This window comes from Notamacropus eugenii, chromosome 3, assembly GCF_028372415.1.
Source record: "Notamacropus eugenii isolate mMacEug1 chromosome 3, mMacEug1.pri_v2, whole genome shotgun sequence".
NCBI classification, from domain to species: domain Eukaryota; kingdom Metazoa; phylum Chordata; class Mammalia; order Diprotodontia; family Macropodidae; genus Notamacropus; species Notamacropus eugenii.
In genome coordinates, this window is record NC_092874.1 from 172,127,577 (window position 1) to 172,152,970 (window position 25,394).

Consider the following 25,394-nt stretch of genomic DNA (forward strand, 5'->3'; position numbering starts at 1 on the left):
TCATCCTTTGGAATTTACCACTATAACCTCAGGATACCTTCTTCCCTTTCTCCATCTTTTCAGCCCCCTTTTATGTGTTGCCACTCCTTAACACAGGGGTTATCTTTTTTTTTTTTTTGCTTGTATTTCTATCAGCTGTAGCTACTGATTGTCCAAAGTAAGATCTGAACCCACAATCATCCAGACTCCAAGTCTAGTGCTTGCTCTCTTTATCTGTAACATCATGTCACAGTTTGTCTTTGCCCATTACTGGTGCTTAATAAATATTTACTTAATGTTAACAACAACAACAAATTAACACTAAAATAGTATGTGCTTTTTTGCTCCTACTCATAAGGAATGGATTAGGGCTGACAGAAGTATCATGAAAAGGACTTTTGAACTTTGGCATAGGGAGCAGCCCTCGCAGGAGACCTATAGCTTACTTTCCCAACTTCCATGTTTTGAACCAATGTTTAGAACCAGGTAAAACTTTCACCATAAGGATAATTTATCCAGATGACCCCCTTTGTCAATAAATTTGGTTAGGATGAGTATGTACATACTTTTGAGATCATTTATCAGGGTCAAGCCTGTTCTCTGTTAATAAACATGAAGATTAATTTTCCAGGACTTCTGTTTGCTATGATGCTTGGTGGAATATTTATCTCTGTTCTGATCCTGACTCTAGAAGGGGAAAACTTGATTTATTGGGAGTATTACATATCCACTCCAAAACACATGTCACTTTGGAATAAAAATACTGGAGGCTGCCTGGGGTCAAGGATTGCCATTCCTCTGCTCTGCACTGTGCAGAGGCAGCTTTGGAAATCTGAGTAAATTCATATTGAATGCAGATTAACTAGAAATGTTTGAGTGGCTTTGTAAGCGAGGGAAGGGACAAATGATATTGTAGACAGAGTGCTTGGCTCATTCATGAAAGACAGTATTCAAATTCTGCCTCTGAACCTTCAAGTTGTGAATAACGGCATCAAACTCGAATAGGAACACATCCCTATGAACAGCATAGTGACTTAGCAAATCACAGTTTAATATTATCTCTGTTTTCTTTTGTTTTTACATCTTAATTTGGTTCAGGCCAAATTCAGAACTTCTGTAGCACACAAGTCACCCACAATTTGTCATCTCTGTCTTAGGTGTTATCTACTAAGTTGAAGCCTTGCTGAGATCTGCAGTGGTGGATGGAGTTCCAACACCAGGAGTCTACCACTTACCATAGCTCAGATATTTGATCACAATTGCATGTGATCTAATAACAGAAAGACAGATCTAGAGCTGAAGGGACCTCTGAGGTTGCCTAAACAAGCCCCTCATTTTACAGATTAGGAAAATGGGGCCCATGGACAATAAGTGGTTCAACAAAAATGACACAGTAGTAATTGTCAGAGACAGGATTTGAAACTAGGGCTTCTGAATCCAAAGCCAATAGACCTTCACTATTTAATTTATGAGCCTTTATAAAGTTTCTTGACCCTCGTAGGGCCTCAAGTTTCCTTATCTATAATATAAGAATAATAATATCTGCCCTTCCTGCCTGACATCAAAGGTATGAGAATCAAGTGTGGTCATGTTGTGGATAGAAGATGCTTTAAAGACTTCAAATGCTGTCTAGAATTAAGGCATTTTCTTCATTATCTGCACAAAGAGATTTTTGTTTTTAAAGAACAGTTCAACAGATGCTGGTTTGATAAGAACTATAGCCCCAATATCGGCTGAATAGAAATCCTGAATTCCAATAGAGCTGTGGGGCCTCCAGTGTTTGTGTCTGGACCATTATGAATGACTTCCAAATAAAAAGTCTAAGGGGAAATCGATGCTGTGCTTTTGGATTCAATGAAGCTATCCTGTGCGGTCATTTTATGCCATTGCAAGGTGGATTCTACTCAGGGTAGATATTCGGAAGCTATTTGTACTATCCTTAGGTTGTTTCACCATCCCTGTGCCTTTTTTTACCCTATTAATAGCAAGTTGGTAGTGGACAGCATGGAGGGAAGGAGTTAGGAGAATTGGCTTTGAGCTTCTAGTTGTATGCCTTCCTAGCTATGGAAACTCATTCCAGTCACTACACCCCTCATGGCCTGGACCAAATGACCTCTCAGGCCATTTATAAATCTTAAATTTTAGATGGGCATGATGGCACAGACCTATAATTCTTGCTCTTGGAAAAGTTGAGATTAACAGATCCCTTGAGCTGTGACATTCTGAGCTACAGGTAAATTAAATTTAGTATCAGTATGGCAAGACCCCAGGAAAAGGGGGACCACCAGGCTACTTTAGGGAGATAGAAGCTGATACAGACCAGAAATGGAGCATATCAAAACTCCTATGCCCTGCAGCGGTGGGATTGACTCATGAGTAGCTCTTACACTTGGGAACAGTGAGGTAGCCTAGAGAGCTGGGCCTGGAATCAGGAGGACTTGACTTCAAAATAGACCTCAGACATTTCATACATGTGTAACCCTGGGCAAGTCACTTAACCTCTATCTCAGTTTCCTCATTGCAAAATGGAGATAATACTAGTACCTACTTTATGGGGTTGTTGCGGGGATCAAATGAAATAATAATTGTAAGGCACTTAGCACAGCACTATATTAATGTTGGTTGTAGTTACACTTCCAGTGTGGGCAAAAATAAGGAGATCTAGTCTTAACAATGACAACCAAATCTGAAATTCTATATTTCTATTATTTTTTGTTTATAAGGTCCTAATAAATGTTAATCTTTAAGTCTCAATCTCTTATCTCCATACTTTTTTATCTGTACTAGCTGTCCTCCGTGCTTGGAATGCCCTTCTTCCTCACCTCTATCTCTTAGAAATCCCAGGTTCCTTCTAGATTCAACTCAAACATAATTTTCTGCAGAAGGCTTTGCCTGTCTCCCTCAGATACTAGAATGTTGTTCTTGTTCAATCATTCAGTCGTGTATGACTCTTTGTGACCCCATGGACTAGACCGTGACATGCATGCCCTTTTATCCTCTGCTATGGCTTGAAGTCTGTCCAAGTTCATGTGCATGCTCCCATGACACTATCTATCCATCTCATCCTCTACTGTCTCCTTTTCCTTTCACCTTCAATCTTTCTCAACATCAAGATCTTTTCCAATGAGTCCCATCCCCTCATTATATGACCAAAGTACTTAAGTTTCAATATTTGACCTTCCATTGAAGAGTCTGAATTAATTTCTTTAAGTATTGACTGATGTGATCTCCTTGCTGTCCAACACACTCTCAAAAGTCTTCTCCAGCACCACAATTTGAAAGCATCAGTTCTGTGGTGCTCATACTCATCATTGCTACTGGAAAAACTTTGACTATATAGGCCTTTGTCAGCAAGGTGTTATTTCTGCTTTTTAGTATGCTGTCCAGATTTGCCATTACTTTCCTGCTAAGGAGCAATCTTCTTTTAATTTCATGGCTACCATTACTGTCTGCAATAATCTTTGAGCTAAAAAATGGGTTCTTAATTTTTTTTTGTGTCACGGTCCCATTTGGCAATCTGGTGAAGCCTAAGGATCCCTTCTTAGAATAATGTTTTTAAACATATAAGAAAAATAGGATTACAAAGGACATCAATTATATTGAAATCCCAGCCATGAAAACGTTTTTAAAAGTTCAAATATCCCAAGTTAGTACTGCCTTTTAGAGTCTTTCTCTCAAGGTTACCTTCCATCTACTCTGTATATATCTTGTGCCAACCTATACCTACATACATATACATATACATACACACATATTATCTTCCATATTAGAATGCAATCTCCACAAAGGAGAAAATAGGAAATATTTTTGCCTAATCTTCAGCATTTAATATAGTCCCTGAACCCCATAGGTTGTTAAATACTTATGATTAATTAACCCTGAGGACCTCCATAATTCAGTTTAATTCAATAAAAAAATCATTGTTTTCTCCTATACGTAAAACAATATTTGCTATGCTGAGCACACAAAGATGGAAAAGATGCAGTTCCTGTCCTCAAAGACCTTATGGGAAAGTCACATATACACATATAACTATAATTGGATTGTAATTGGAATGGTACTAAGCTATCATTTTGCTGTCATTGTGGATAATCAAGAATAGCTCATGGAAGATATAACAGCTAAGGCAAGTCTTGAAATATTGGAGAGATTTCAACAAATAGAGATGAAACAAGGACAAAAATGGTACCATCAAGGAATATTGAAAAACCTGTGTAAAGGCTTAGTGGTGCAGAGGAAGGAGATGAATCTGAGGAATAGGGAGTAGGAGAACAGCTTATGACAAGAGCTCACATTTATATAGCATTTTAAGGTTTTTCAAACAGGTAAGATAAGTAGTTTTTTGAATCTCAGAAAGGGAAAATTAATAGCCAAACAGCTAGCAAGTATTACAGTTAGGTTAAGACTGGAACTTCAGGTGGGAGTCAGATTGCAGAGGGCCTTAAATGTCAGACCCAGGTGTTTGGACTTCATTCAGTATTCAGTTTCATTCAGAAAGCATGACATTGAAGGTTTGGGATCAATTTCATACAACTTTATTTCCTATTATTCCACAAAAGTAATTGATTGCTCCACTCAAACTTGGTTGTTTGTGTCTTCCACACGCATCAAGCTCATGCATAATGAGTTGGAGTTGTTTCAAGAAGGGAGTAGATAAATTGATTGATATACACAGTGGACTATTAAAGGGAAAGAAGAGACATTACAGATATATCTATGATTTTTTTAATAATAAATATCATATCTTCCCACTAAATGTCTCTTGGTAACCCTGTCAAATAAAGAAGTTGAGACTATAGTACACTGTCAGCCTGATTCAAAATTAATTGAATAATCTTGGGACTTTTTTTAATCTTGTTCACCTAATTCCTGCCAAAGTGAATTTCCCAAAGCAATGTGAATGTATGCCAGAGGAAGCAATTACTCATGTTGTCTTCACTACTAATGACAGAATTATTTTTAAGAAACTTTTTATCACGTTTCACATTTCAGTTATACATGTTTATTGAAAAAGCCAATAAGCCTCTTTTTTTTTTGTATATATATATATCTTTTTCATACATCATGATACTTCGGAGAATACTTTCCTTAGACTCTCCTGCACTCATCACCTTGCCTTGCATTAGAATTCCTTTGAGTATTAGAAAACATTCTATCTATTTGATGGGGCAGCAGGTCATAATGGAAAGTATTTGAAATTTTTATTTGGAAAAGCGAAGTTCACAGTCTAGTTTTAAGATTTAGTACTCATATGATCTTGGACAAATCAATAGTCTGAACCTGAGTTTTTTCATCTATAGAATGAAGAAAATGGGCTGGATTACACCAGTGGCTTCTTCTGTGTCTCTATATATGATGCTTTGATTGTGTGAAACATTTCATATGGAAGTTTATCTCATTTTCAGTCTTTTTTGCCTTGTGAATTTTCACTGATTGGTTGGGTACTAAAAGCCACATCACAGAACTTAGTTTGGGATCAACATCTACTACGATGCCCCCTCCTGCCTCTACCCCCCAACACACAGACTGAGTTAATTTTTCCTAAAATCCTACCCTATATAGAGTAGGCTAGTTTTTACCTTAAAAGGTGTTAAAACCATTCTAGAGCCTTAACTGGTCAGGGGATGAGGGAGTAGGATAAGACCAGAACTATTGATCTAACTTTCTGATGACTTAAATAAAAATTCCAACACACAGGAATTTTTCCTTCGGTCTTGATGAGAGTGAGTGTTGGCATGGTCAGCCTATAACTCAATCAATTTTGTATCCTTCCAGAATATCCTTTCAGTGTAATGGTGGTTAAGGAAATGTCCTTGGGCTAATCATGAAATAGTCTATGGTAATCATGCTTTGTTCTGATTCTGAACCTGAACCACCAGATGGGCTTGAGTTTAGGTGTGGCCTAAAGCAGGGGTAAATTTCTTATTACAATGGAAATATTACCATGAACACAATACTTGAAAATGGTTGGAAAAGTATGCAAAATATCTCAATTCTTCTTTTGTTGACCAATGAATTGGCCCAACCATTCCAGAAACCAATTAGGAATTAAAAAAGTCAATAGACTATGCATTTTCTTTGACCCATCAATACCACTACCAGGCATATATATCATGAAGGTCAAAGGCAGAAGAACAAGTCCCATATATACAAAAATATTTATAGGAGTACTTTTTTGTTGTAGCAAACAAGTAGAAGGAAAATAGTTGTCTACTGAGTTGAGGAAGCCTGAAAAAAATTGTGGCATATGAATGTAAAAAAATATTATATCATAAGAACATTAAATAGGAAGAAGTGAGAAATTTGGGAAGACTTGTATATAAAGGAAAAATATTGATAGATTTCAGAACTCTGATCAATTGCAGTGACTAATTGACTCTGGAGGACTTGATAATGAAGTACATAACACAGAGAGATGGTAGACAATTGATAAAGAATGAGATATATATTTTCAAACATGGGAAGCTGAGACTTTATACCAAAGTGAAAAGATACTAGGAGTTGGAGCTTATCTCCCAAAGTTTCCCAGGCAGAACAGATCTGTATTTGAATGGACTTGCCTTCACTGTAAATATGCGAAGGAGTGATAATAACAGAAAACAATATAGTAATTGAGAGTTATGTGAGGCCCTTGCCCATTGAAAGATGACTAGTAGTTTTCTCCTGCTACTGGCTGGTATGGATGCCTGGCTATATGGGCAAGAAGGGGTAGGAATTGATGTCAGAGCCCTCATGGTGATAGGATAACTCGCTTCTGCCTCATGGTAGGAACTCTTCTGATCAGAGCTTCCCATCCACAGGAAGGAAGAAGTTGGTTGGACAGGTGAGAGCTTACCACCTCAGGACAAAGCAATCCTACCCTATGCTTTGTAATAAGTTCTCAGAGTGTTGGAGTCTAATTCATCTGAACAAAAAGGATCTGATTTAGACTTTGCTGGAGAATCTGAGCCTGGAGTGTCAGGAATTGTAACCTGCTGCCCTCCCCCAAATCCCTCTCTGTAGTCTAGAATATAGTTGTTCCTCCAGGACCCACAGCAGAATTTGACACCTTCTAAAGCTGTTCAAGCTGGAGTCCAAGCCCCATTTGTCCTACTTGGTTGTGACTTAATCATTGGCTAAAAATACTACATAGTACATGGAGGAGGGTACTGTGAGTTCCTTCTCCAAAGGGTATGACCCATTGCAGAGATAAAAGAATATGGTAGGAAAGAATGCTTTCCTTTAATGGTAATAGTACCATTAAATGTTGATGATATGACCTTCCTATCCTCCCTCTCTCCCCACACACACTACTAGAGATGATGCATTTCTTCTTGAATCAGACAAAGCATTAACTGAACAGGTATAAAAGATGTAAGATAGCAAGCCACATTCATTATTAACTGATCAAATTACAGCAATATGAAATCAACAATCAGGCATCAAGTGCATGCAAGTAGGACACACATCTTGCCTAATAAATGACAGGCAGAGATCTGGAGGGAAGGCATAGTCTACCCTTATGGTATTACATGGGAAAGAAAAAGCCAACTTTCTTTCTTTTTCTTTTCACCTACTTCTGAACTTCAAATGCCAGCTACAGACCAATATTAACTGTAGAACAAGAGGGGTTAGCTTTCTAGAAAATGCCAATCACACAAGGAGAGCTGAAGTCACTGTCAGAGAACATTGAGGTCAACAACAGCTCGGGAGTAATAGCCATTTGTTCTCGGCTATGACAAGGGTCCAGGCACAGGGAAGAGTTGCCAAGATTTCAAACATCTAGAGCCTGAGACTCAGAGCAGGGGAGATGGTGATGGTGAGGAGGAACTCAAGGTGGGAGAGAGGAAACTGACCAGAATATTCTTCAGCTTAGTAGAGGGGGCAAATTTAAATGCTTTGCCAGTGGGTGAAGGGTAGCTGATGAGGTGAGGTTGAAAGCTTTTATTTCCTTGAGAATGGGATTAAAAAAATAAATAAAGGTAGTGGCTTTCTTCAAGACATTTATCATAACCTTAAGTGAACTCCTGTCTCTGTGTTTTTCTTCTAGAACTTTCACACCAGAAATTTACCTTTTCAGTTTTCTGAGGGATGTTACTGTATCTTTTGACATTAACGTATGATTTTGCCATTTTTGAGGGGAAATTTTAATTGCACCACTTGTGAACTCAGTGCATATAAATAACTAGGCCTTCTATTTAAAAAAAAAATTAACAGTCAAGAACTGTTACTTATGGATTTTCAGAGTAGTAAACAGAGATAATTTAGTATCACCTTACTATTTCACCTATAAGTGGCAAAACTGGGTATAGGATTCCCCCACTCCCAGCTTTACTGACTTCCTCAACAGTGGTTCTTCTACTTCACCATGGTGCTTACTCATGAAACAAATGATGCCTGGCATATAAGTCAAACGTATACAATCTATCAATTGGTTGCTATTCTAGAGTACAGCCTGTGCTTGGGCACAAGTGGGGCATGGCCCCTTCCAGCCAAAATGTCTGCCTTTGCCACTAAATCACCATGTACAGAAAGTACATACTATGAAACTATACTTTCAAGCACAGACTCACTGCACATTCAGAAGTAGCAATTGAAGGAAAACTAGAACAAAATTTGTTGAGTTATTTTTCAGTCATATCTGACTCTTTGTGACCCCATTTGGGATTTTCTTGGTAAATGCTGGAATGGTTTGTCATTTGCTTCTCCAGTTCATTTTATAGATGAGGAAACTGAGGCAAACAGAGTTAAGTGACTTGACGAGTATCACACTGCTAGTAAGTATCTAAGAGTGAGTTTAAACTCAGGTCTTCTTGACTCTAGGCCCAGCACTCTAGTGACTGTGCCATCTGGCTACCCTAAAAAAAGTTACACCTTCTTTAACTTTCCCAACATTCCCAAACAAAACAAAACAAGAAACACAGCCAGATCCTCTGAAATCTCCAAATAGTTGTTGCTGTTTCTGAAGGAACATTTAGAAGAATACTACTCAGTCTATCAGGGCAGCTAAGTAAGTAAAACAGATAGAACAATGAATGGGCTTGGAATCAGGAAGACTTTAATGTTAATTAGAGTTAAAGATCTTCCCTGCTCATTAACAGGCCTCATCTGGAGTCCATTAAGGGAAGCTTGATTAGGGGAGGCTTGTTTTTGTAGGAAGACCCACATCTTTTGTTAATTAATGGGCCATGCCCTCAGGCTCTGAAAAGTGTGTATATATACTCTGAGGTGAGGTTTTGCTTTTGGGGCTTACTTTTTGAAAGAAGGTTCATGTGAAATTGATATAACCAGATGAGGCTCTAGGTTACCATCAAGGACCACCCCCCTCAAGCTCCTCTTTGAAAACTCAGACTTTGGTGTTTCTCTCTCTGGTAATTATGTATGTATGTAACGGTCTGGCAGTTGGATCTGTCTGTTGATCTGTGATGTATGTATTGGTTTTGGTTAGACAATTAGAAGTCCTATCTATTGGTCTTTATTTCTCTGCATGTATTTTCTCTGTTGGTATATGTAATTTATGAAGATTGTTGACCCCTCAAACATTGCTTTCCTTTTAGAAAAGCAGATTTAAGAACCTGTGCTAGCACGCCATGCTGTGTATGCAGGGGTGCTACTCCTAACAAAGTCAAGTGGAAATCATGTCATTATTTTTTTGATGGCATGGTCTTCTTCGGCAGCAAAGAATGAACACACACATTCTGGGTAACCATGAGCAAGTCACTTAATCTTGCCAAATCTAATTTTCCCAAATCTTGCTCATCTTCCCAAAATGGAGTCTTGGAGAGTTGGAGATAACTGAAATGACTGAGCAATAAAAAAACAGAATCTACTGTCAATGAATGATGTACTTCTGTACAGCTTGTCCTCCATGCCTGGAATGCCCTCTTTTTTCTGCTTATGTTGTACCTCCTAAATAAGTCCATTCCTGATGCCACCATCTATCGTTTTTGACCCCATCAAATTACTTTGTATCTATTTGATGTGAGTTTTGCATTTATTTCCATGTGTATATGTTAGTTCCCCCTATCAAATATAAGTTTCTTGATGGCAGATACTTTCATTTTTGTCTTTATAATCCTAGCATCCAACATAATGCCTGGCATAAGCAAATTTTCTTCACCTGGATCTTTTACACTAGAAAATCACCTTTCCAATTTTCCTGGGAATTTCTAGAATATCATTGGGCATTAAATGATGATTTTTGCCATTTTTGAAGGGAATATAGACATAGAGGTGCTTAACAAATACTTGATAAGGATTTCTGGGTCACATGACCCATGAGCTAGAAGACTAAACATCTTCCATGCTCACAAATCTCAAAACTCCCTAGTATAAGAATCATGCAAAAGATTAAATAAATGTCAATGCTTCTACCCACAGACTAACATCAAGAATATCAATGAGATAATAGACTGATGAATTAATAGGAGAGAAGACTAAGCCCTAAACATCTCTCCTCCTCTGGCTCCTACACTTTGAGGAGGCAGCAATACAATGATACCCATTGTCTCTTATCCTGGGATACACTCAGTGATTTTCTGATTTCTGCTGCCATCTTTACCAACACACCTTATACCTACCCTTACTGTCTCAGTGAGTGGCAACAGAATTGAACTTTGCCTATTCCTCTCATCATCTCCCATCCCCAGGAGAAGACAGAGGTAAATTGCAAATGTTCTGCCTGGGGCACCAGCTCACTGAACTGCAGCAGTTTTCAAAGATAACAAATAAACAGAACTGAAGAACAAATGGGGTTGGAGCAGTGTGTATGGAGCTTCATCAGAACTCAAGAAAAGGGCACTAGAATTGAGCTAGGGCCAATTTGGTCCTTTCAGAAGTCACCTGATTCAGGAACTGAGGCTAGTGAAAAGTGAACTCTCTCAATTCCCCAAAAGTAAAGAGGCTAAGACACCTTTAAGGTCCATCCTCCTGGAAAAGTGACATCAAAGGAGAAGCATGAAAGTGAAGTGTAGAATATAAGGTAAAAGGAGTGATATTTTAAAAGAATTTAGGAGTAAGAAAATTCAGTTAAAAACCTTGAGCTCAAGTAGATATATCTACAGGGAAGATGGCCTCTAGGACATCTAAATTGGTATAAACATTTCTGAAAAAAATATTGTAAGATAAAAGAAAATGAAGCAATATCCAATAAATCAGAGGATCCTGTGGATTCCCATAAAAGCACTGAACCACAAGAGGATGTCCCTGATCAGTTTAAGAGAAAAATAAGAATAAAAGCAAAATGTTTAACCTGTACAATAGAAATAATTTACAGAATAGAAAAGTTTGAATCAAGAGTGGCAAGTGTTTTCAGAAAAAATGAAAGAAATAACAAGTAATTAGGAATACAGATACATAGAAGTAAAGAACACTCTTGTAGAGGAGAAGAAAAAAGCAGAACATTACAAGAGCACAGTACCTCTACATAAACAAAATATTAATCTCAAAGACAAGAGACACAGAGACAACTTAAGGATCCTTGGTCTCCCAGAAGAACACAAGGGCTCAAAACATCTGATCAGCATAACGCAAGAAAACTGTCCAGAGTTTAACATAGAAACAAAGTGTGAATTGAAAAAGATCACAGATTGCCTCCTGAAAATAACAGTAACTATGCTACATTCTCCAAAACATAGAGTGGTTAAATTTAATACTTACACTTCCTAGCTGCAGTGACAATGAAGGGACTCTCAGCTGCATTCCTAGTAGACAGTTACCCACATGTGAAGTTGGCTCTGCCTGCCTCTGTGGGCAATCCAATGTAAGTGCTTAATAAATGCATGTTGATTGTCTGATTAACCTTGCTTGGGTTACTATAATATCAAAGTGATATATTTGTCTTTAGCTTCATAAGTGTTTAGTGCTGGAGGAGTCCATACAACATCATTTATTTCAGTCTTGTCATTTTACAAATTAAAACAAAAACAACAACTGAGAAACAAAGCAGTTAAATGATTTATCCTAAGTCACACATAGTTAGTGGGAAACCCAGTGTCCAGAACCAAGCTTCCTCATTCCTAATTCATTGATCTCTCCAGTACAATATATACTACCTTCCATAAATAAACTCTTTGATGTAGCATTTTCACAAATTCAGAATTTTCCCTCCTACACATTAATGAAGAAATAATGTGTTTGCAACCAAGCTCTGCTCCAATAATGTGTCTTATTCCCCTCCCTCCTTCCACACTTAACATGAATACAAGAGGATATCTAACTCCCGGGACCAATATTTACTAGTTCTATATCTAAAAACAAGCCACTCAGCCTCAGTTTCTTCATCTGCAAATGAATATAATAATGCTTGCTCTCTATAGCTCACAATGTAGGGAAAAACCTTAGAGGCTTATTATAAATGTGAGTAATAGGTAGTATAGTAAATGGAGTAATGGACTTGAAGACCTGAATTCAAATTCTGCCTCATATACTTCCTAACTATGTGACTCTGGGCAAAACACTTTACTCCTCTGAGTCTCAGTTTCATCATCTATAACATAAGAATAAGAATAGCACCTGATTCACAGTTTTTTATTGTTGTTGTTTTGTTCTTTAGTAAGAATCAAATGAGATAATATGTAAAGTGCTTTGCACACCCAACATCATGATACAAATGCTAGTTTTCATCATCACCACCACCACCATCATCATCATGATTACTCTTCCATGTATATGAGGGCTGCTTAAAGAGAAAGAAGGGCAGAAATACCTTAGAGATCAGTTAGCAAACTTTCTCTCTTCCAGTTTCCTTACTTGAGCACTGTCCTGTAAGTCATCAGGTACATGTAGATGTTTATTATCCTTTGGATAAAGAAAATGACAAGACAAGAGAAATGAGGTTTTAAAAAATGATGCACAGGAAAATGCTTTATCTATAGTAGGTATTGAATAAATATAAAATAGGATTTAAGGAGTATTTGTTAAGTTACTTTATCCTTATCACTGTGCTCCATAATATGAGAAATAAAGAAATATTGAAGAATAAAGCACTGTCCATTTCCTGAAGAGAACATGTAGTCCCTCCTCCTCATTTTGTAGACAAGTTAGATGAAGCCCTCCAAGGTTAAGGAATTTATCTGTGATAGGGCAGTAATCTGAACCCATGTTTTCTGATCTCCAGACTTGGGCTCTTAATTACAGCACACTGGCTCCGTGTCTTAAAATGAAATAATTTCTGTTATGGCAAAAGTTGCCCATTTCTCTGATGACTTATGTATTCTTCCTTTTTATTCTGTGGAGAATGCAGCAGTACTGGCCTGTTGCTCCCTGAAGACATCATCTCTGGTATCATGTCCTGGTTTCATGAAATTTTCTTGTTTTTCTTAGCTAAGGCAATAAGAACCTGTAATATCATTTAAACGTATCTGAAACAATTGAGGCCTTGGTCATAAAGTAAATAAATATTAAGAGAATACCAAAGGTAATTACTAAGGCAGACATCAAATCCATATGTTTCACTTGGTGGGTACTTCAGTGAACTGAATAAGGAGGTTGGACTACATACTCTCAGAAGTCCCTTATAGCTAGAAATCTATGATCCTATGAAATGCCATTTTGTAGATATGCAAATAAAATAAAGATTTACCTCCCTGTGTCAAATCATTCTGCTTCCCTTCCTTCTAAAATTCAAGAGAAGAAAATAGGCAAAAAAACATAGTAAGCATAAAAGAAATTTCATGAGGCAGAGTTTGGCTTATAATCTCCTTGTCACTTAGGGCTCAGGTCTTCCTGGCTCCCCACTTAGATTCTTCCAGTGATTCCTAGGACTTTAGTAACATGTTTTTTCCTGCCATCCCTGATACTCTCCCCATCACTCCCCATATGGATTACTAGCCATAGAGTGTTGCCTCTGGGAGAAGATATAACTTTCATAGCTGTTAGGAATGAAATGGACCTTAGAGGTCATCTAGTCTATGAGGGAAAAACTGGAGCCAGCCTTCAGTGTCCTGACTGTTAAATTTTTTAGTGTAAGGATATATTAGAAATCAGCAAAAGATACAGATCAGGGCATGATTTAAAGTTTTTTCTATTGTCTAGGGACTTAAGAATATGAGCAGAAAATGCTTAATACTGAAGGTTAAAGTTAAAAGTGTATTGTGCACAGATTTTTTTTTTTTCCAGAGAGACATTGGTTAAAAATTAACCAGCCCACTACTGAATCTAAGCTCATTTTGTAGATGAGCAAACTGAATCCCAGGTTAAATGATTTATCCTTAGTCACAAAGATAATAAATAATAGAGCTGGGATTTGAATCCAAGTCTTCCAATCCAACAATCTTTCCACTAAGAACTCTTCACTTTTTTTCTTCCCCTGCTGCCTCTCAATTTAGAATACACTTGTGATTTAATGGAGAATATTTTTAAAATGAGTAATTGCTTGAGGAAAATAAATAGGACTTAAAAATACTAAAAAAAGAGGAACATTACAAAGTTAGGCTTAATTCATTAAACAATTATTTATTCAATGCATATTCTCTGCAAGGTAACGTGTCAGATAGTAGCTATATGAAGATCAAATAGGGTAAATTCTTCCATATTCCCCTAATTTACTTGTCATACCTATGGATAAGGGGAGGTTTATGACCAAGCAAGAGAGAGGATCACTTGAAGTAAAATGAATAATTTTGATTATATCAAATTAAAAAGCTTTTGCACAAATGAAACTAATGTCACCAAAATTAGAAGAAAAACAGATAACTTGGAAAAAATAATTTGCAGCAAATTTCTCTGATAATTGAACTGATTGTGGTATGCAGTGTGAGACATTAGTCTATATCTAGTTTCTTTCAAACTTCTTCCCAATTTTTCTAACAAATTTTGTCAGATGGTGAATTCTTGCCCCAAAGGTTTGGATCTTTGAGTTTATCAAACACAGGATTTCTATGGTCATTTGCTACTGTATATTGTGTACCTAATATATACCATTGGTCCATCACTATTTCTTTTAGCCAATACCAGATTGTTGTTATGATGACCACATTTTAATATAGATTGAAATAATAATACAATAGCATAGTATAAAAATAATAATAGAGTACTGCTGGGCTGCCTTCCTTGTGCTTTTTCATTGATTCCCTTGACATTCTTTACCACTGTATTCTTCCAGATGAAATTTGTTAGTATTTCTCAAGCTCTATAAAATAATTCTTGAGTAGTTTGATTGGTATGGTAACAAATAAATAAATTAACTTAGGTGGAATTGTCTTTTTTATTATTTTGGGTCAACCTACATATAAACTACTAATATTTCTCTGGTTGTTTAGATCTATTTTCATTTGCAAAAAGAGTATTTTGTAATTGTGTTTATGTAAGTCCTTGGGTCTGTTTTGGCAGGTAGGTTGCCAAGTATCTTATTCTGTCTGCAATTATTTTAAGTGGAATTACTCTTTCTATCTCTGCTGTGGTTTCTTGGTAGTGATAAGGGTTGGAGTGGGGGGGTGGTGCTGGTGAGACCTCTCCCCCCAAAGACCAGAGTACAATGGGCAGGTCATCTGGAATGAATTTTCAGACTCAAACATTCTTGAGGTCAAGGTAAAGATTTGTTATGCTTTCCAGCAAGCAAGAATTCTTAGGGAACTTGCAATTTGAATGGGGTACAGGTAAAATTTATATAGTATATTCTATAGCATGTACCCAGTGTAATGACTAACTTATCCAGGGCAGAATTAGGGAGTGGTTAAGGAGTGATTAGTTCCTAAAGAAACATGCGCTTTTAGTATCCACTGCACATGTATTTTATTCAGGGTTCATCAAGAAATAGCCCAAGGTAGGGCTACATGGAAGTATGGTTTTGGGTCTGAAATGTCACTAAGTCAACTAATTCTCAGGACTGACTAAAGAATACCAGGTTGCTCTCATCAATGTCTTCTTAGAGAAGATATATATGTGAGTATACATATGTCTAAGTCCAGGACACATATGATTGGTCAGTGTGTAGTAAATGTAGTTATGATGCAGTACATAGTCAGTTCAGCAAGTACACAGCTGGTTCAAGCTAATAAATTCTATAGGTGCATCCAGCTACTATATCAGGAAGGGAGATGATGGTTTTTGCGGGAGTAGGCTGTTCTTGGGTGGAGGAGAAACTGCCTGGGATAGGGTTTTGAGGTTAGGAAGAAATATGATTTTAGAATTGGGGTCTAAGTACATGCATCCAAGCATCCCATTAGTAGCATATAGAAATACTGAGTCTTTGGGTTTATTTTATAATATATAACCTTGCTAAAGTTGTTAATTTTTTTAGTCTTTAGTTGATTCTCTGGGGTTCTTAAAGGAATCCATCATATCATTTGCAAAGAATAAGTTTCATTTCCTCATTGCCTAAATATTTTTTCTTGTCTTATTGCTATAGCTAGCATTTCTAATGTAATATTGAATAATAATGGTGATAATGGAAATCCTTGCTTCACCTCTTATCTTCTTGTGATGTTTATCCCTATTCAGATAATGCTTGCTCTTATATTTTGATAGATAATACTTATCATTTTAAAAAAGGTTCTAGGGATTCCTATATTTTCTGTTGTTTTCAATAGGAATGAATGTTTTATTTTGTCAAAAGCTTTTTCTATATTTATTTATATAATCACATAAGTTTTATTGCTTTTCTTATTGATAAGGTCATATATACATATATGTATATATATACATATATATGTGTATACATATATACACATATATATGTATATATATATATATAAAATCCTAATATTAAAGTAGCCCTGCAGTCCTTGTATAAATCCTTTCTGGTCATAGTATATGACCTTTGTGATATATTGCTCTATGCTAATTAGAGGAGGAGAATCACAGATACACAAATAAATAAATACAAAGTAATTTCAAGAAGAGGATACTATTACCTGAGAGAATCATGAAAGGTCTCATGTAAAAACTGGCACCTGAGACTTTGTTCTGAAGGAAACTAAAGATCCTACAAGAAGTGGATATAAAGGAATGCAAGGAAAGTTTCTTACCAATTATAGAGCTATCTAGAAACAAAATGGGCTTTCTTAGAAAGCCGTGATTTTCTCTTCATTAGAATTCTTTAAGAAAAGACTAGATGGCTACTTGTAGAGAGGATTCTTGGCCAGATGTGGGCTGGATTAGATGGAACAGGAGGTACTTTTTGAATTTGAGTGTGATCATTTGATTTGTCCAAGGTCATATAGTCATTATGGCTTAGACCCAGGTTTTTTTTTACTTTTTTTTCTTTGTTTTTCCTAACTATATTATTCTGGCCCTGTTATCTAATACTTATGTGACCTTGAGTAAATAATTTAATATCTCTGGGTCTCAGTGTCACCTGTAAAACAAAAGAGATGGACTATATAATCTTTAATCTTCCTTCAAGTATCACTTTATGACTGGATTATCTCAGTACTTGATTTACTTTAGTATTTTAAAACCAAGAAAAATAGAAACTCCAAAGTAGGTATAAAACATTTGATTCTAGAGTGTTGCTAGGGGCTCAGATCTTAGTCTGAAGACCAAGAGAGTATGAAGCAATTGAAATATTTCCAAGGTCTAGTCATTTTCCCATTTAACTAAGCAGATTTGTTAGACATGTCCCTCTGCCTCTTTCTACCCTATTCGAAGATTGGAAATTAGTATCTAATTCCAAGGCTTTATAGTAATTCTGCTTCTGTTCAGCATGCTTCATACATGGACAAACTCTAATTTTGTGGGCTGTATTTTTTCAGCCAAATAAAACTCCCCATTTGTTTATTTAGTTTTAGTTTTCAGCATTCATTTTTATAAGATTTTAAGTTCCTTCCCTTTAAGTTCCTTCTCTTCAGTATCCACTCCCCAAGATAGCAAGCAGTCTGATATAGGTTATACATGTACAGTCATCTTAAAACATATTTTCACATTAATCATGTTGTGAAAGAAGAATCAGAACAAAAGGGAAAAATGACAAGAAAGAAAAAAAACAAGTGAAAGTAGTATGTTGTGATTTCTATTTAGATTCCACAGTTCTTTCTATGGATGTGGAAAGCATTTTCCATCATGAATCTTTTTGAATTGTCTTAGATCAATGTATTGTTGAGAAGAACTAAGTCTATCATAGTCACTGCACAATACCGTGCTGTTACTGTGTACTATATTCTCCTGGTTTTACTCATTTCATTCAGCATCAGTTCATGTAAGCCTTTCCAGGCTTTTCTGAAATCCACCTACCAATCATTTCTTACAGCAAAATAGGATTCCATTACATTCATAAACCACAACTTGTTCAGCCATTCCCCAATTGATAGGAATTCTCTCAATTTCCAATTTTTTCTACCACAAAAAAAAGTTGCTGTAAATATTTTTGTACATTTCATTCCTTTTCCTTTTTGATGATCTCTTTGAAATACAAACCTAGTAGTGGTATTGCTGGATCAAAGAATATGTACAGTTTGATTGCCCTGTGGGCATAGTTCCAATTGTTCTCCAGTGTGATTGGATCCATTCATAATTCCACCAACAGTACATTAGTGTTCCAGTCTCCACACATCTTCTCCAATATTTATCATTTTCCTTTTCTGTCATATTAGGCAATGTGATATGTGTGAGCTGGTGTCTCAGAATTGTTTTTACTTGCTCTTTTCTAATTATTAGCGATTTAGAGCTATATTTCATATGACTATAAATAGCTTTAAGTTCTTCATCTAAAAATTACGTGCCTTTGGCCATTTATCAATTGAGGAATGACTTGTATTATTATAAATTTGACTCAGTTCTCTGTATATTTGAAAAATGAGTCCTTTATCACAAACATTGGCTGTGGAACTGCTCCCCAGCTTTATGTTTTCTTTCTAATCTTGGTTGCATTGTTTTTGTTTGTGCAAAAAATGTTAATTTAATGAAATCAAAATTATCCATTTTGCATTTAATAATGTTCTTTGGCTTTTGTTTGGTCATAAATTCTTTTTTCCATAGATCTAACAGCTAGACTATTCCTTGGTCTCCTAATTTGTCACCTTGTATGTCTAAATCATGTACTTATTTCAACCTTATCTTGATATAGGGTAAGACATATTATCCTATGCTTAGTTTCTACCACACTATTTTGTAGCTTTTCCAACAGATTTTGTCAAATAGTGAGCTCTTGGGTCTATGAAACAGTAGATTACTATGGTCATTTACTACTTGTATCTTGTGTACCTAACCTATTCCACTGATCCAGCATTCTATTTCTTAGCCAGTATCAAATGGTTCTGATGATTGTCACTTTATAATATAGTTTTAGATTTGGTATGGCTAGGCCACCTTTCTTTGCATTTTTTTTCATTAATTCCCTTGATATTCTTGACCTTTTGTTCTTCTAGATGAACTCCATTATTTTTTTCTAGCCCTACAAAATAACATTTTGGTAGTTTGATCAGTATAGCACTGAATAAGTAAATTAATTCAGGTAGAATTTTCATTTTTATTATATGAGGTCAGTCTACCCATGAGCTATTGATGTTTTTCCAGTTATTTAGATCTGACTTTATTTGTGTGAAAAGTGTTTTGTAATTGTGTTCATATAGTTCCTGGGTTTGTTTTGGCAGGTAGACTCTCAAATATTTTCTAATGTCTTTAGGGTTAAACTATTTGGTTTCCAATTAATTTTTAATCTATCATTCCTTGGTCCTTTATTACATATATTTTTTTATTGCATCATGATCTGATAAGGATGCCTTTTAATATTTCTGCCTTTCTGCATTTGATTGTCAGGTTTTTATGGCCTAACATATGGTCAATATGTATATGTTGTATAAAGCACATTATAGGCTTATGGTTTTTAATCTACTCTACTATCCCCCTCAGTTTTATGAGAGAGTTCATTCCATTCACATTCACAATTATTGATTACTAACTGTCTTTTTCTCCATCCTATTTTCCCCCTTTATACTCTCCTTTCTCCCTTTCCCCTTTGTACTTTCCTTTCTCCCTTTCCCTCATCTGAGCACGGTCTCCTTCAATCTATTCTCTCTTTCCTCATTCCCCCTCCTTTTTCTTTCTCCTTTCCCTTACTACTTCTTTCCTCCCTTCAATCTACCTCCCTCCTTTTTTCCCCCTTTGCACTCCTTCTCCTTTTAAGGTAAGATAGATTTCTATACCCAGCTGAGTGTAAGTTATCTTTGAGCCAAATCCAAAGAATGTAAGATTCAAACAATGCTTGCCTCCCTCACTTCTTTTTTTCTACTGTAATAGGTCTTTGTGCCTCCTCTTGTGATGTAATTTACCTTTTTCTGCCTCCTCATTTCCTCTTATCCCAATACAACCCTTTTTATAATCCCTTCATTAATTTTATCATCACATAAAGTCAACTTTTACCCACACCCTTTGTCTAAGAATACCCGTTCTAACTGCCCTAAAAGAGATACAGTTCTTAGAAGTTACAAATATCATCTTCCTGTGTAGGGATGTAAACAGTTTAACTTTATTGAATAACATGATTTTTTCTTTTTGTTTTCATTTTTATGCTTCTTTTGAGTCTTGTATTTGAAGTTTGAATTTTCTGTTCAGCTCTGATCTATTCATCAGGAAAGTTTGAAAGTACCCTGTTTCACTGAATATCTACTTTCCCCATGAAAGATTATACTTCGTTTTGCTGCATGGTTGATTCTTGGTTGTAACCCAAACTCCTTTGCCTTCTAGAATATCATATTCCAAGCCCTCTGAACCTTTCATATAGAGGCTACTTGAACCAAATTAAGGTGTAATTAGGAAATATTTAACAAAATAAAAAATATAATAAACCATAGATAATGTTAATGTGTGGTTTCCCAAATAGTTATGCAGCCCACAATTATACTTATGTATAATTTAATTGTCCCCATTTCTATTCGAATTTGACACCACTGATGTGGACAATGACAGAATCTTTGAGCTAGAAGGGATATTAGAAATTATTTAATCATAAGATCAGAAGATTGATGGGTAAAAGGTGAAGACAGGTGATGTGAATTAGCCAGAACTATTCAGACTGGTAGTGGCAAGATTCAAACCTAAATCCCCTGATTCTAAATTCAGAGTTTCTGCCATACCCCACTGTGTTGTCAATAAACTTATTTGACAGATGAGGAAAAGAAGACCAATAGAGATGAACTATTTTGTCCAAGGCCCTACATTTTCTGAATGACTATAATTCCTAGCTCTCAGTTTTGTGGATTCTGGCTCACTGGGTTGAGAGAGATCATCCATATTGCTACTAAATAAATACAAAGGCAACTTCTGGGAGAACAGCTCAACCTTCAGCAGAGCCTCAGGAAGGGACACTTACCTTCAGGGCAGGGGATTTAGGAATTATTTCATTGTTCCCATTAATTTCTAGTAGTTGTTAGCATCAAAACAGCTACCTCAGCTTGCTTAGTGTTGTGGCTCTGAACCTGGTTTACAACTGCAATGCAGTTGTTCATCAGGATTACTGGATTATGAAATAAGTGGCTCTACATGAGGTCATTGTAGATTATCAAGTCCTTTGTGAAGCAATGCTACTGCAACTAAAAGGAATCTACCCTTTTAACCCGTGATGCACTGTCTAAGGTTAGGGATTTTGATTCTTGGATTATTGTCGTTTGGAGAGTGCAGTATGAGTCCCAGTAATCTCTTTGTCCTATAGTCCACTGATGCTTAATGGTTTGTTTAATTTAAATGGAGCCATGAACAAGGTAGTGATGTATGATGAGTTTTTGATATTAAAACAATCAACAATAACTAACTAGCTAATTACTAGCATTAGCTAGTATTTCATATAACATCTACTATGTGTAAGGCACTAGGGTAAGTGCTTTATAGATACTGTCTCATTTGATCCTTTTATACCACTTTGAGAAGTTGATGCTATTGTCACCCCCATTTGACAGATGAAAAAACTGAGGCAAACAGAGGTGGATAGTAATCAACAAACATCTAATAAGTACCTGTTATGTGTCAGGCATTGTATTAGTGCTAGACATACAAATAAAAAGAATGAAATAATCCCTACTCACATATTTTACATTCTAATGTAACCTCTTCCCTGAGATAGGATCATCTATAGCCACATACTTTCATAGAATCATAAGGAATCATATGATCGATGATCATAATAACTTGCTCTTTAGGTTTGGACATGGGGTTTCCTCACTGTATAAAGTTGCTGCAAGTATAGATTAGGACACCATTCATGATTTAGTGAATGAGAGATGCCTGGGGGTATTGAGCAGTTAAGTGATTTGTCCATAGTCACACCAAGTATTAGGTATCAGAGGCAGAGATTGAATTTGACTCCTAGGTGGCTTTCTATTTACTCTTCCCAACTGGCAGATGGCTTCTAGTCATCTTATTCACCAAAAAGCCTCTTATAATCCTCCCTGTAGGTTGTTTGGGTGGCTAGTCAGGGACTAGCAAGGGGTAAGTGGATGACATTCAAGCAGTCAATTGGCCTTACAATCACAGGATTGTGGATTTGCAGCTTGAAGAGTCCACAAATATCTTGTTCCTCCCTTACCATTAACTTAATATAGTCCAGCTCATTTGCCAGGCAAACCAGAAAAAAAAAAGATGCTAAAAATGTGTCTGTAGGAGCCTTCAGAAAGCAAATCAGGTTCGCCTTGTACAATTACATCAGGAGTGGAATGTGTGAGATGTCCAAGTGGACCAGCCATTGAAATCAATGATTTATGACTTCAAGTAAACTGTGAAGAGTCAGCCCCTTCAGGAATCAGTTTCTTCAGCTGTAAAATGGGGCTAATATCCCTGCCCCAGCTCATAAAGATCAGAAGACATTACTAAGCAAAGTGAGTTTTAAACATTCTGCAAATATAAAGAGCTATATAAAAGCTAAATAATCATGTTAACTTTCTAGGTATGATGGCAAGCGGCACCAGATAAATGCCGAATAGATTAGAGTATATTCAATTTGTATTTAACTTCAAGCAAATACAATTTTTGAAGTAATTTTATTTTTATGGACCATAGCTCCTTAAATGCAGTAAATCTTGTTTGTGTCTCTGCGGCTATGCGCAGGTTTGATTGAATTGAAATTTATAATCCCAGTCCTGTGTTGATTTTGTTCAAGCAAAGAATGACGGTGAGTAGTCAGAGACAGACAGATTCTCTTACAATGCTCTGTCTAGTGAAAAGCTTTATGAAGAGTTTCCTTATTCCTGATGGAAGCTGTTACTCATTGCTGCTGTAAGGAAGGTATGTCTCTTCATTGAAACTTAGGTAGGTCACCTTAGGCTATGAGGTGAATGGGATGAAAGCATCATAACTGCATTACAATAAATTCTAATTTGACAAGAGAGCTTTTGGTATCTAGTATTATATTTAAACTTCATAAGTCACTAAATGATTTTATTTTTTATTTTTTTAAACTGGACCTCTGATTTCATTAGTTTAGGGAATTCATGTTGAGGAAATTTTCTTTGTCAGTGTAAATCTACCCTGTCCTGCTACTTATTGTCTTGGAGAGTTCTTACCAAAAGTTACCAGAGCCAGTATGAGTCAGAAGAGGGACTTGGACCTAGGTGCTCATGAGTCTAAAGGTCAGCTTTCTATGTATTATTCTGTATTATATGCAGAAGAGATAGTATACATATTATCTTCATCATTTTACAGATGAGGAAAATAAGGCTCAGAAATGAAATGTTCATATTCTAACTGCACTAGTAAGAAATGACTGATCTTGGGATCACCAGAAAACCCAGCTTTCTGGTTCTAAGATTTGTGCTATTACCACTGTCACACTTGCTTTAAACAGGAAGTGGATACTTATATATAATGCATGCAATGCCTAACCAATTTAATGCAATTAGCGTATGGGCACTCAATATATTGTTACTCTTTTCCCCAATTTTATAACATAAATACCTTCAATATAATTCTTCATTTCTCCTGTTATTCTCAAATTATGGGGGATGAGTTAAATCAAGTTAATAAGCATTAATATAGTGTCTACTTTCTGTTAGATACTTTGTTGGTAATTCCCAAAGCCAACTCTCCTTGTCCACATTCTGTTTAGCCAACAAAGCAAGCAACCTTCTTATTCTTCTTAAGAAACTTGGCTTTCCTCTTGCTGTACTCAAAAGCCCCAACTCACTATTTAGCTTCTGACAATGTGGCTTCCTATCCCACCACTCATCTTAAATTTTATAATTTAAAGTCACCAATAACCTCTTAATCACCTTTTCTCAGTGCTAACCATTAAATAACTTAGAACTTCTATCTCATTTGATTTTCACAAGAGCCCTGGGAAGTAGGTGCTGTTATTATCCCCATTTTATAGGTGAGGAAACAGAGTGAGTCAAAGGTTAAGTGATTTGAGACAGTCACACAGCTAGTCAATCCTTGAGGTCAAATTTCAACTCAAGTCTTCTTGACTACAGGTCCAGAATTCAATCCACTGTGCCATCTAGCTGTGATGATCAAATGAAGTAATAGTTGTAAGGCACTTAATGCTTAGTACAATGTATGGCATATAGTAGGTACTTAATAAATGCTTGTTTCCTTCCATTCTTTTCTTCTCACTCCATACCTTTGCACAGGCTATCTCTTCTTGGAAATGAGCTTTCTCTTCAGTGATATCTCTTGTAAATCTGAACTCCCTTCAAGACTAGATAAAATTGCCATCTCCTATTATAGGCTTTTTTCGATTCCCATGGTTGAGTTCCCTTTGCCTTTCCAGAAGCAATGGGTACGTTTGATTTGATCACTATTCCCATAGCAAGAAGTAGAAAGGCCAGGCCAAGCACATGGGCAGAAGGGAAGTGGACAGAAAGATGATCTGCATGGAGAATTGGATGGGATGTGAAGTGTGATCTGGGCCACCTAGCTAGAGAAGCATAGGTATGTTAACATTCAGCCATCAAGACAGCTCAACTTCAAGGCAGGACTGACACAGCTGAATGCATGAACTCCCCCAGGGAAATGCTGGTACAGGTGGAAAGAAGCAGTTAGGGCAGATGGCAAGAAAGGACAAATTTCATTTATCTCATGGTTTAGCCCAAGGAAAAAGAAAATACCTGCTGAAATGCAGGTAAGTGTAATTTGGCAAAAGTGACCTGTCTAGTTCTGGAAAATACTCTAAGAAAGATTAATGCCCAGTTTTTTTCACCTGTAAAAAGAGAGGCTTGGACTAAGTGATATTCTAGCATCCATGATGCTAATGGGAGCTTTATCACTTTCAATATGTTCAGCAGCCAGAACTAGGCTAATCAATCAATTAATCAATCAACAAACATTTATTAAGCTCTCTATGCCACATATTTTACTGATTGCTGGGAATACAAAGACTCAAGAGACTTACATTACTTTCTGAGGGGAGGGGTGTGTGGCAACAATGCACATATAATTATAAACAAAATACATGCAAATCAATCCATTTGACAAGCATTTGTTAAATAAAGAAGGGAAGGGAGGTGGGTTAGGAGAAGGGAATAAGCATCTGCATAGAGTCTATTATGTGCCTGGCACTGTGCTAAGTGGTT